Source organism: Spinacia oleracea, chromosome 6 (assembly GCF_020520425.1).
Source record: "Spinacia oleracea cultivar Varoflay chromosome 6, BTI_SOV_V1, whole genome shotgun sequence".
In the NCBI taxonomy this organism is placed as follows: Eukaryota; Viridiplantae; Streptophyta; class Magnoliopsida; order Caryophyllales; family Amaranthaceae; genus Spinacia; species Spinacia oleracea.
This window is the reverse complement of record NC_079492.1, coordinates 27,474,492-27,483,851: the sequence shown is the minus strand read 5'-3', so window position 1 is coordinate 27,483,851 and position 9,360 is coordinate 27,474,492.

The window sequence follows — 9,360 nt, the reverse complement described above, 5'->3', positions numbered from 1 at the left end:
TGAGTTTGGATAGCATTGTGTTTTTGTTCTTGTTGGTGAGTTTAATTTATGGGTCTTAGTCTAGTTCTCTTGGTCAAGTTCCCAGATTGCTAGTTGTTGCTGAGAGCTTGAGAGGCCGTCCTTTAAAATTAAAAACCTGCATTGTTTTTTTCACTAAGATCATTATTGTTGTGTTGTTATATATTCTTCTCCTAGTTACCAAATTGTATCAAATTATTGTATACTTTTGGAATTATTGAGCTGAGAGTAGTTTTGTTCTATCTTGATGTTCTATATATATAACTGAGCTGAGAGTAGTAAAGTTAGAAATTGGGAATTTCCCTTAAGTTGAATTGTTGGTGCATTATATGAATGATGCATTTATGTTATGCTTGAAATTTTGACAGTAATAAACATGGACTGAGTTATGGCCCTAGTGTTTCATACATGGTTATCATAGTGAGCTAGATTAAAGGTTGTCTTTGTTGCAATTTGGGGAATTATGAAATTAGAGTTGTTTTCCAATTTTTTGTGAGGTTTGGGGAATAATGCTTGACATTTGTTTTGATTGTAGGGATGTATGTCTTTTTTCTGGACTTATTTTCCTTTAGACTCTCCTTTTCTTTGCATCAGTTTTTTCTAGAATGAAATACCAATAATGTATCTCAGACTCTCAGTAGATGGCCTGAAGATATGCATATCATCCTTTTATCGTCCTTACAATTTATTTTTTATGTTATGGGTGCATACAAAGCTGAATTAGGTGAAATTTTTATCTTACTATCTTGACGCATGATCTGATAGGTATGGCTGAATTGTCATTTTTGTAATTTCATTTTACTTGTTAATGTTGAAGGGTTTTCTTTGGCCTCTTATCCTTGTAAAGGCTGGTGTTTAGCAAAGGGAATGGAGCCTTTAGAAGTTAGAGGGAGGAATCTATACTCCATATCAATTGGGTTTTGGAGACTATTAAAGAGCATTTGACTATATCAGAGTATGATATATTGATATGGAATAAATGGCTCTTTTGGAGCTTGGTATCCGCTGAAGGAAATAGTGCCCTTGGTCCAAGTATGCATTCTATGTTAAGTCTAATAAATGCGGTTCAGTATTAATTAACAAGTTAATAATTCAGTGAGATCAAGTGAGCTGAATGCCTAGCTAGGGGCCGCTTCAGTTCAAGTGGAATTAATGATATTAATCCACAGCTTACTCTTTACTGAACCCGTAGGGTCACACAAATAGTACGTAAACGGATCAAGTATTTAATGGCATTAAATACTCCATCTATGGATATTCGGAATCGACGGATCTTGGTTTCAATGGGAGCTGAGATCGTCACAGGCAAGAAATGAATACTCCGGAAACGATGATATTGCCGAAAACGGAAATATGGATCGTATCGGAAATATAAATATTATCCAAGTCGTAGATGTTGCCGGAAACGGAAACATGGTTCGTATCGGAAAATATTATCGGAAATGGAAATATTGCCGGAATCGGAAATATTGCCGGAAACGGAAATATTGTCAGAATCGGAAATATTATCGGAATCGGAAAATAATTCCGGAAACGGAAATATTAAATATTTGTTCGAAACGGAAATTAGTTCCGGAATCGGAAATATTAAATATTGTTCGTATCGGAAATGAATTCCGGAATCGGGAAATTAATTGGAAGCGTATCGTACGAATTAGCATCGGACGAGGCCTGCCAGACGAAGGCCCAGCACGAAGCCGGGCCATCGCCCAGCAAGCCAGCGCGCCACAACGCACCAGCCAAGGCTGCGCCAGTCCCACCGCAAGGCAGGCCCAGCGCGCGCCAAGGCTGCGGCAGTGTGTGGGCCTCGTGGCAATGGGCTGCGAGCTCGCGGGCTGCGCGCGCGCGCATGGCGCCCCTCGTGGGCTGCTGTGCGTGTGTGTGTTTGTGTGCTATACGAATCCTAAATCTATCAGGTTTCAACATATGATTAAATTCCTAAACCTAAAAGGATGAATTAATTAAATAAGAATTCTATTAGGATTCTAGTTTAATTAATTCGTATCCTAATAGGATTCCAGTTCCTTTTCCATACCTCTATAAATAGGTGCCTAGGGTCATAATTTAAAAAAAAAAAAACAATTCAAGTATTCAAAGTGATTTTTGAGAGCAAAAATTCAGTCATACAATTGCCTACATTAGCCGAAAATTCTACGTACCTTAAGGGCGATCCTAGTTGGTCAAGCTTAAGGCGGATCCGGACGTGCTGTGGACTATCTATGGAGGGACGACACTTGGAGTCCTAAGGACTTGTTCTTGTTCGGTTCGGGCGCAGCTAGGGAAGGCACGCAACAAAGTGTATGCATCTAAACTATGCTAAATGATTATGTGTAAATAATATGCTTTCCTAGCTTTATGGTATTTCCGCATGATTTATGAATTGTCATATGTATCGTAACCTAACAGTGGTATCACGAGCCTCTTATTAATTTCATAATCTAAATTGCATGAACATGGTTAAATATTACTCCCTCCATTCCTTTTTGTTGTTCCCATTTCCTTTTTTGGCATTTCTTTTTGTTGTTCCCCTATTGAATCTTTACTATTTTTGGCCATAGTTTTTTTACCAATTTACCCTAAGATTCTCCACTATTTACCAAAAAACCCTAAGATTCTACCCTTTTTCCACCCTCTTTTTCCCCACCACCCTTATTTAATTAATTTCCCATCCCCCATAACCCCACCCCACTACCGTCACTTTCACTCTCTCTCACCTCTCTGATTTCACTCTCTCTCACCTCCGATTTCACTCTCTCTCACCTCACTGATTTCTCTCTCTCTCTTCAACCTCCTTTCATTTTTCTCTCTCTCCTCCTTCCTTCTCTGTTTCGATTGCTGATACCCTCAAGAACATCAAAGATGTTCTTCATTTTCATATTCCTCCTCTCACTTTTCTCTCTCTCCTCCTTCCTCTCTCACTTTTCTCTCTCCTCGTTCAATATCGCCGCCACCACCACCACAACTCCGCCACCGCCACCACCACCCGAAAAAGCTGTAGAATACGTATTATGGTTTTAGATGGTAAAATTCGACCACGAAAACCCTAGATCTAGAGTTTTCATGGTCGAATTTGACCTCTAAATCCTCAAAATCGTGAAATTGAGATCAATTGGGTATTTATTTATTTTTGTATTCACGTTTCAAATTTTTAGGGTTTTTTTTTTGCGAACTTATGACGAATTTCTGGGTTGTTTTTTTGGTTGATTTTGGTCGAGTTTTTGGTTTAATTTTTGTCGAATTTTTGGTTGATTTTGGACGAACTTTTTGCCGAAATTTTTGTCGAATTTCGGGTTGAATGTTCTCGAATTTTGGTTTGATTTTGGTCGATTTTTTGGGGTTTATTTTGGTCTAAATTTGGGTTGAATTATCTCGATTTTCTTGTCTAATTTTTGGGTTGATTTTGGTTGAACTTTTTCGAATTTCTGGGTTTAATTTTGGTTGAATTTGTTCGATTTGGGTTTAAGATTTGGGTTTAATTTCTGGGTTTAATTTTCTGGGTTTAATTTTCTGGGTTTAATTTGTTCGATTTGGGTTGAATTTTCCTGATTTTCTGGGTTGAATATGTTCGTATTTATGGGTTGAATTGTGCTCGAATTTGTTCACGAATTTGTGAGTTATTGAAGTCTAAATTTCTGGGTTTTTGTTGGATTTTCTTATTTTTTGGTTATATTTTAAATCGAATTTTCTGGTTCGATTTAGTGGTTCGATTTAGAGTTGTTCTAATTTTGTTCTTTTTCTGGTTCGATTTTAATCTGATTATTTTGTTAATGAAATATCTCTCATTTATCTTATTTATTTAATATTTTCTCTCTCCTTACTTTATTTTAAATATATAATCTCTTACACACAATCATTATTCTTACACTCAATCATTACTCTTATCCCAATACAAACAAAGATTCAGTTTTCTTAAAAACCCCCCAACATTCTTTATGGGAACAACATAAAGGAATGGAGGGAGTACAAATTTGCAAGAATTAAAAAGGGGTGATTAATTTTCGTAATTGTTAATTAATTGCAAATTGCGTTTATTTAATTATACGTACGCAGTTTTTCGGCAGTTTCTTCGTTACTCATCCAAATCGAGTGATTTTTGTGTCAATTCCGCATGTAAAAGGCATTCTAAAATTTTGACAAAAATAATAATTTTCGGCCGAACCCAGAATTCTCAAATTCGAAGCCTAACTATGACTTTTTGGAGGTTTTAGTTTTTCGAATGCAAAATTTCGTAAATTTAAGATGTTAAATTAAATATTTGCGATTCTTGTTGATAAATCTTGAATTTTTGATTGACGTACTGTATATGTTTAACAAGTTTGAATGCCTAGCCTTGTTAATTATGCAATCTAATTTGTAATTATGATTAATTTGTTGAAAATTGAAATAATTTAGATTAATTTGATTTTCATAATTAGTTATAATTTAATTAGAAACCTATGATTAAAAACCACCATAAAAATTGTAAATTTATGTTAAATTTTAAATTTTTATGACCTATACTTGAATCCATGTTAATCGGAAATCAATTAAATAATAAATTTTTCGCCCTAAAATTATGAAATTAATATTATTTATTAATTTGTCATTAATTTTGAATATAAATTTTTAATTTTTATGCGACTCGCTTATATAACTTGCACGCACAAAGCAATGGACGCTACGTGTTACCCTTAAGGGGTGTTGTATAGTGCGGGCATGCGACGACGAGCAAGGGAGCTCGTCGCCCATGCGGTACGAATGCAGCGAGCAAGGGCATGGTGCACGAGCACAAGGCAGCAGCCCTGCCTTGTGTCGTTGGCTGTGAGCAATGGGCGTGTGGGCTGGGGCGAAAGCAAGGCACGAGCAGCCGCGTGTGGGCAGCAAGCGTGCTGCGCCACAGCGCGCACTGCCTCGCGCAAGCATGCGGAGCCTCGCGCGCAGCGAGCGCAAGCTCGCGTGCCACGAGCGCTACACACAGCGTCGATGCCTCGTGCGCAGCGAGCGCCAGCTCGCATACTGCTGCCTCGTGCGATGAGCGCAAGCTCGCGTGCGGGAAAGGCAGGCGCGCAGCGAGCGATGGCTCGCATGGATCGAGCGCTGGCAAGCGAGCGCAGCGAGCGATGGCTCGCATGGATCGAGCGCTGGCAAGCGAGCGTAGCGAGCGATGGCTCGCGTGCATCGTGCGCTGGCGCGCGCAGCGAGCACCATCTCGCGTGATGCCTTGCGATGGTGAGCAGCAGCGATGCGACGCAGCGCATGGGCTGCGCGCACATGGCCAGCGATGGCTGTGTGCGTGTGGCCCATGGGCGTGCGTTGCGTGGGATTGTTGCGTTGCGATTAGATCGTTTTGAAATTTTAATTTGAAATTTTCAGTTTACGTAATTTTAATTAATTTTAAAATTAATAATTTAAATTATTTTCTTGGATTTTAATTTTGAATATTGTAATTATAATAAATTTTATTTATTCTAATTATTTTACTAAAATTAAAATCATGAATTAATTTAAATACGACTGAAATTAAATTAAATTTTGGATTCAATTATAAATTTATATGAGCTTTAAATTTTAATTAAATTTGTATGTTTCCGGTTAGACTATAAATACATTTTTATGTTTAAAATTAGTAAAGCATATGAATTTATTGGTTTAAGTGGGAGCCCTTTTTAGTCATAAACTCTTGATTAGGTCTACAAATCCTTAAGGTTAAAACAACTTGATTAGAATTAATAAGGACTGAATAATTTGTAGATTATTGGTGCCCTTGATTAATTGCTGCAAATGTTTATGTGATGCATAATGTGTTTTACTAACGAGCTGTGTGGGCCATTCATGATAATGAATGGGTGAATGGTATATATTGTATATGTACTGTTTTGTAGGTTATGAAGTGACTAGTATGGCCCAAATAGGATAGAAAATATGGTCTGCGTACCATTAATTTGAATGTAATTAGTCTAAAGTACCAAAGTTGTTTTTCAATTCAAATATGGTCTGCGTACCATCAAATAGTTGTAATTAGTTTTAATTATAAGCTTATCCTATTTGAAGAAAATGATGCCTCCCACGGAGATTTTCAAGACGGACTTTGAAGTTAAAGCTTCAAGATGAAGTCGGGCCATACTAGATCACATTTATCTTATGCATGTTTTAAGTTATTTATTGCTTTTAAATATGTCTTAAAATGCATGAGATCAAAGCTTGATTATGTTGCATGATTAAGGATTTTAGTTCACTTAAAATCTAACCAACATAGTAAGAGCCTTAAGTTCCAACCTTAAAAATTGAGTTAAAAGGTGCCATGCCAAAATATACATTTGCTTGGATATCCTTTACATCAATCTAGTAATAGTTTTCGCTCGGCGAGGTGTTACTTATTGGTCCTAAAGGGGCAAGGTACACAAATAATTGTGAGTACATGTTAGTTTTGGTGAAACTCAACGATATAAGTAAGGAGTCCTTTTATGTCGTGGCAAAATCGATAGGTTTACCTAATAAGTTCTTAGACGTGCCTATCAACCAAGAATAGTTTCTAGACTATTAGCAAAAGGTTTTTGCTTACCTAAAATGTTTTAGAATTGAGTCGACAAACTGTGCTTAATACTTCAATGGTTTTAGGGTCTTGGAATCATTTTATTCACACCTGCCGGAACACATAAATCGAATAAAATGCTAATGACTTGTTTAAATTGCATGATTGCTTTAATTTTCAAGTTATTATTCATGATAAATGTTTACACTTTGCATGCTTCAATGAATGTTTTAATTATTATTTATAATTAAATATCTTGCACTGCAATAAATCCTTTTAGAAAGGTAACAGTAAATTTCCTCGATTGGTAGTGAATTCAAGAACGATTCACGGAAATGAGAGAAAATGAGCGATTTAAAATGTAAGTTTCTTTTAGCGACTTTTATGGTTGTTTTCGAGTATCAAAGTCGAATGGCAAACCGATTGGTGCTTGTGAATTCAAAATACAATGTAGTTTTGAAATCATAAAGCATTGAGTTTAAACACTCAGCTTTACCAATGGTTAACAACCTAATATCTTTGTCCATTTAATTCTCGAATGAGTCTAGTCCCTGGACATTCGAATAGATTGATGCTTAGAGAACTTTAGAAGCTTCTGGTAAGATCATCTAGTTGAAACAGAATATTCAACATAAATAAAATGGTAAGAACTCTGTTGGAATGACATCGGACATATCTAACAAAGTATAAAAGTCAACACTATAGAATTCAATTCTTAGGACTATAAGAAAGGGTACAAGAAATAGGAAAACAAGGAACAAATGAAAGGAATTTACGATTCCGTTTCTACCTATAAGTTTATGTTTAAAGAGAAGTGACCTACCAATCAAACTTCCTTGGTATCATATACCGCTTGAGGTTCTTACTTCGGTAATAACTCAAACAATGGAAGCTAGGCTACACTAATGACCTACAAGTGGGAAATAAAGCATGGCAATGCTACATTAGTTGTAGGGTCATCTAGTTTGTTTTAAGTCCTTTCAAGGCTGGAACTTAATGGCTATTTTGTTCCATAATCAGCGTACCTAAATTTCTGCTTCAAACACAGAAAGACTCACATTCAGAAGAACAAAAACAATGCTTGTTTGTTTGTTTATTTGAATAAAATGGTCATTTACGGGTTGAGTCAATATGCTTGATTAAAACAAACAACTCTTTAAAGAACTTTACTAGGTTCAAATCAACCCCTTGATTTGAGTTCCACTAATCTTTGGCATTGTTGCTTAGACCATATCAATAAGTTAACATTCAAAAGCTCTATTTTGATGGACTTTTATAAGTTCATTGATTTCTAAATCAATTTAAGACAACTAGTCTTACTTGTTGAAAGTAACAAAAGATATGAACTATTGTTAGAACGCCTAGACGATAGAGTTCAAAGCTAAAGAAAGATTTTATGACTTTATTATTTCACATGGATTTGAGTAAATATTGGTTTATTTACTCAAATGTGATATAAGTTGAATCTGTTTGGCTAGTTCAAAGATTCAGAAGTATAAAATCCACTTGGCAAGAAATCATAAAGATCTAGGTTAGATCATGTTGATGATTACTTGAGACCAAATATGATCATCAATGATCGTGTGTTGTAATTTCACAATCTAGGTCCATAAGATATGGCATATCTTAGTTGGAATAATCGAAGTCAATTAGTACTTGATTCGATTAATGATGAATCATAAAGACTTTTCCTATAATCTCTAAAACAAAATGCTCAACTACCACCAAACTAAACCAAATTCGTCAAAGCTATTGAAAAGTAATTTCAGGATATCTTTTCAATTATATATATCTAAAGAGTTGCTAAACTCAGTGGGAGCTTAGTGTTTGTTATTCAACAAACTAAGGCCCAAGTATAGATATATGTTTCATTGTGATTTATTCAAATGAGACACAAGGGTATTGTTTCTACCACGAATTTTTGAGAACATAATGTTTGTTTGCTCGAAATGATGTCCTTTTGAGGATTCGCTTCCAAAATGACGAGTGGGAGAAAATAGACCTCGAAAGTCTTCGAGGCGAACAACAAACATAAACGGACATTCCGGAGGCTTTTCGAAGTGCTTCAGAAAATCCGAACTTATTCTTTAAAGACTTTAGAAGTGGCTTTAAGGAATAGACATCTCTTAGAAGACTTTACAAGTGCTTTAAGGAGAACAGAATATTCAAAGGACTTTCAAGTGGCTATTCATATTCTATTGTTTGATGTTCTATACCAAAGTAGGCATAGAGTTCAAATCACTGAAACTATGAGATTCTTCTATTAGATAGTGAAGAAACATGGAGTTCAGGTCACTGAAACTATGCAATTCTTCTATTAGATAGTAAAGAAACCTACAACTTGCAGTCAAACTATTATCATGTAGATTAATGAGTTTGTGACCTGTAAGAAAGCTATGACGAAACCCAGATTCCCTAAAATGGTTATAGGCCATATATAGACTCAAATGTTTTAAATGGTTAGAGGCCATAAAACATACTCAAGGTTTTGATGACAAAATTGAAATTTGGTTGATTTGCAAGAATAGTTTCACACCTATTGGTTGCAAGTTTGTTTTAAGGATAAAAACCATCAAACATGAAAGTGTTTTCACACACAAAGCTAGATTAGTTGCTAAAGGTTACAAGCAAATTCACGGTGTGGATTATGTTGAAACCTCATGCAAAATCGTAACGCTTAAGTCTATAATTCAAGCAATGATTGCATATGGCAATTGGATGACAAAACATCTTCCTCAGTCAAATGTTGGAAGAAACTATGTACATGGTATGTCATAGGATTTGTGGATCCAAATAAATGCTTGAAAAGAAAAGCTAGTTTATAAAATCTA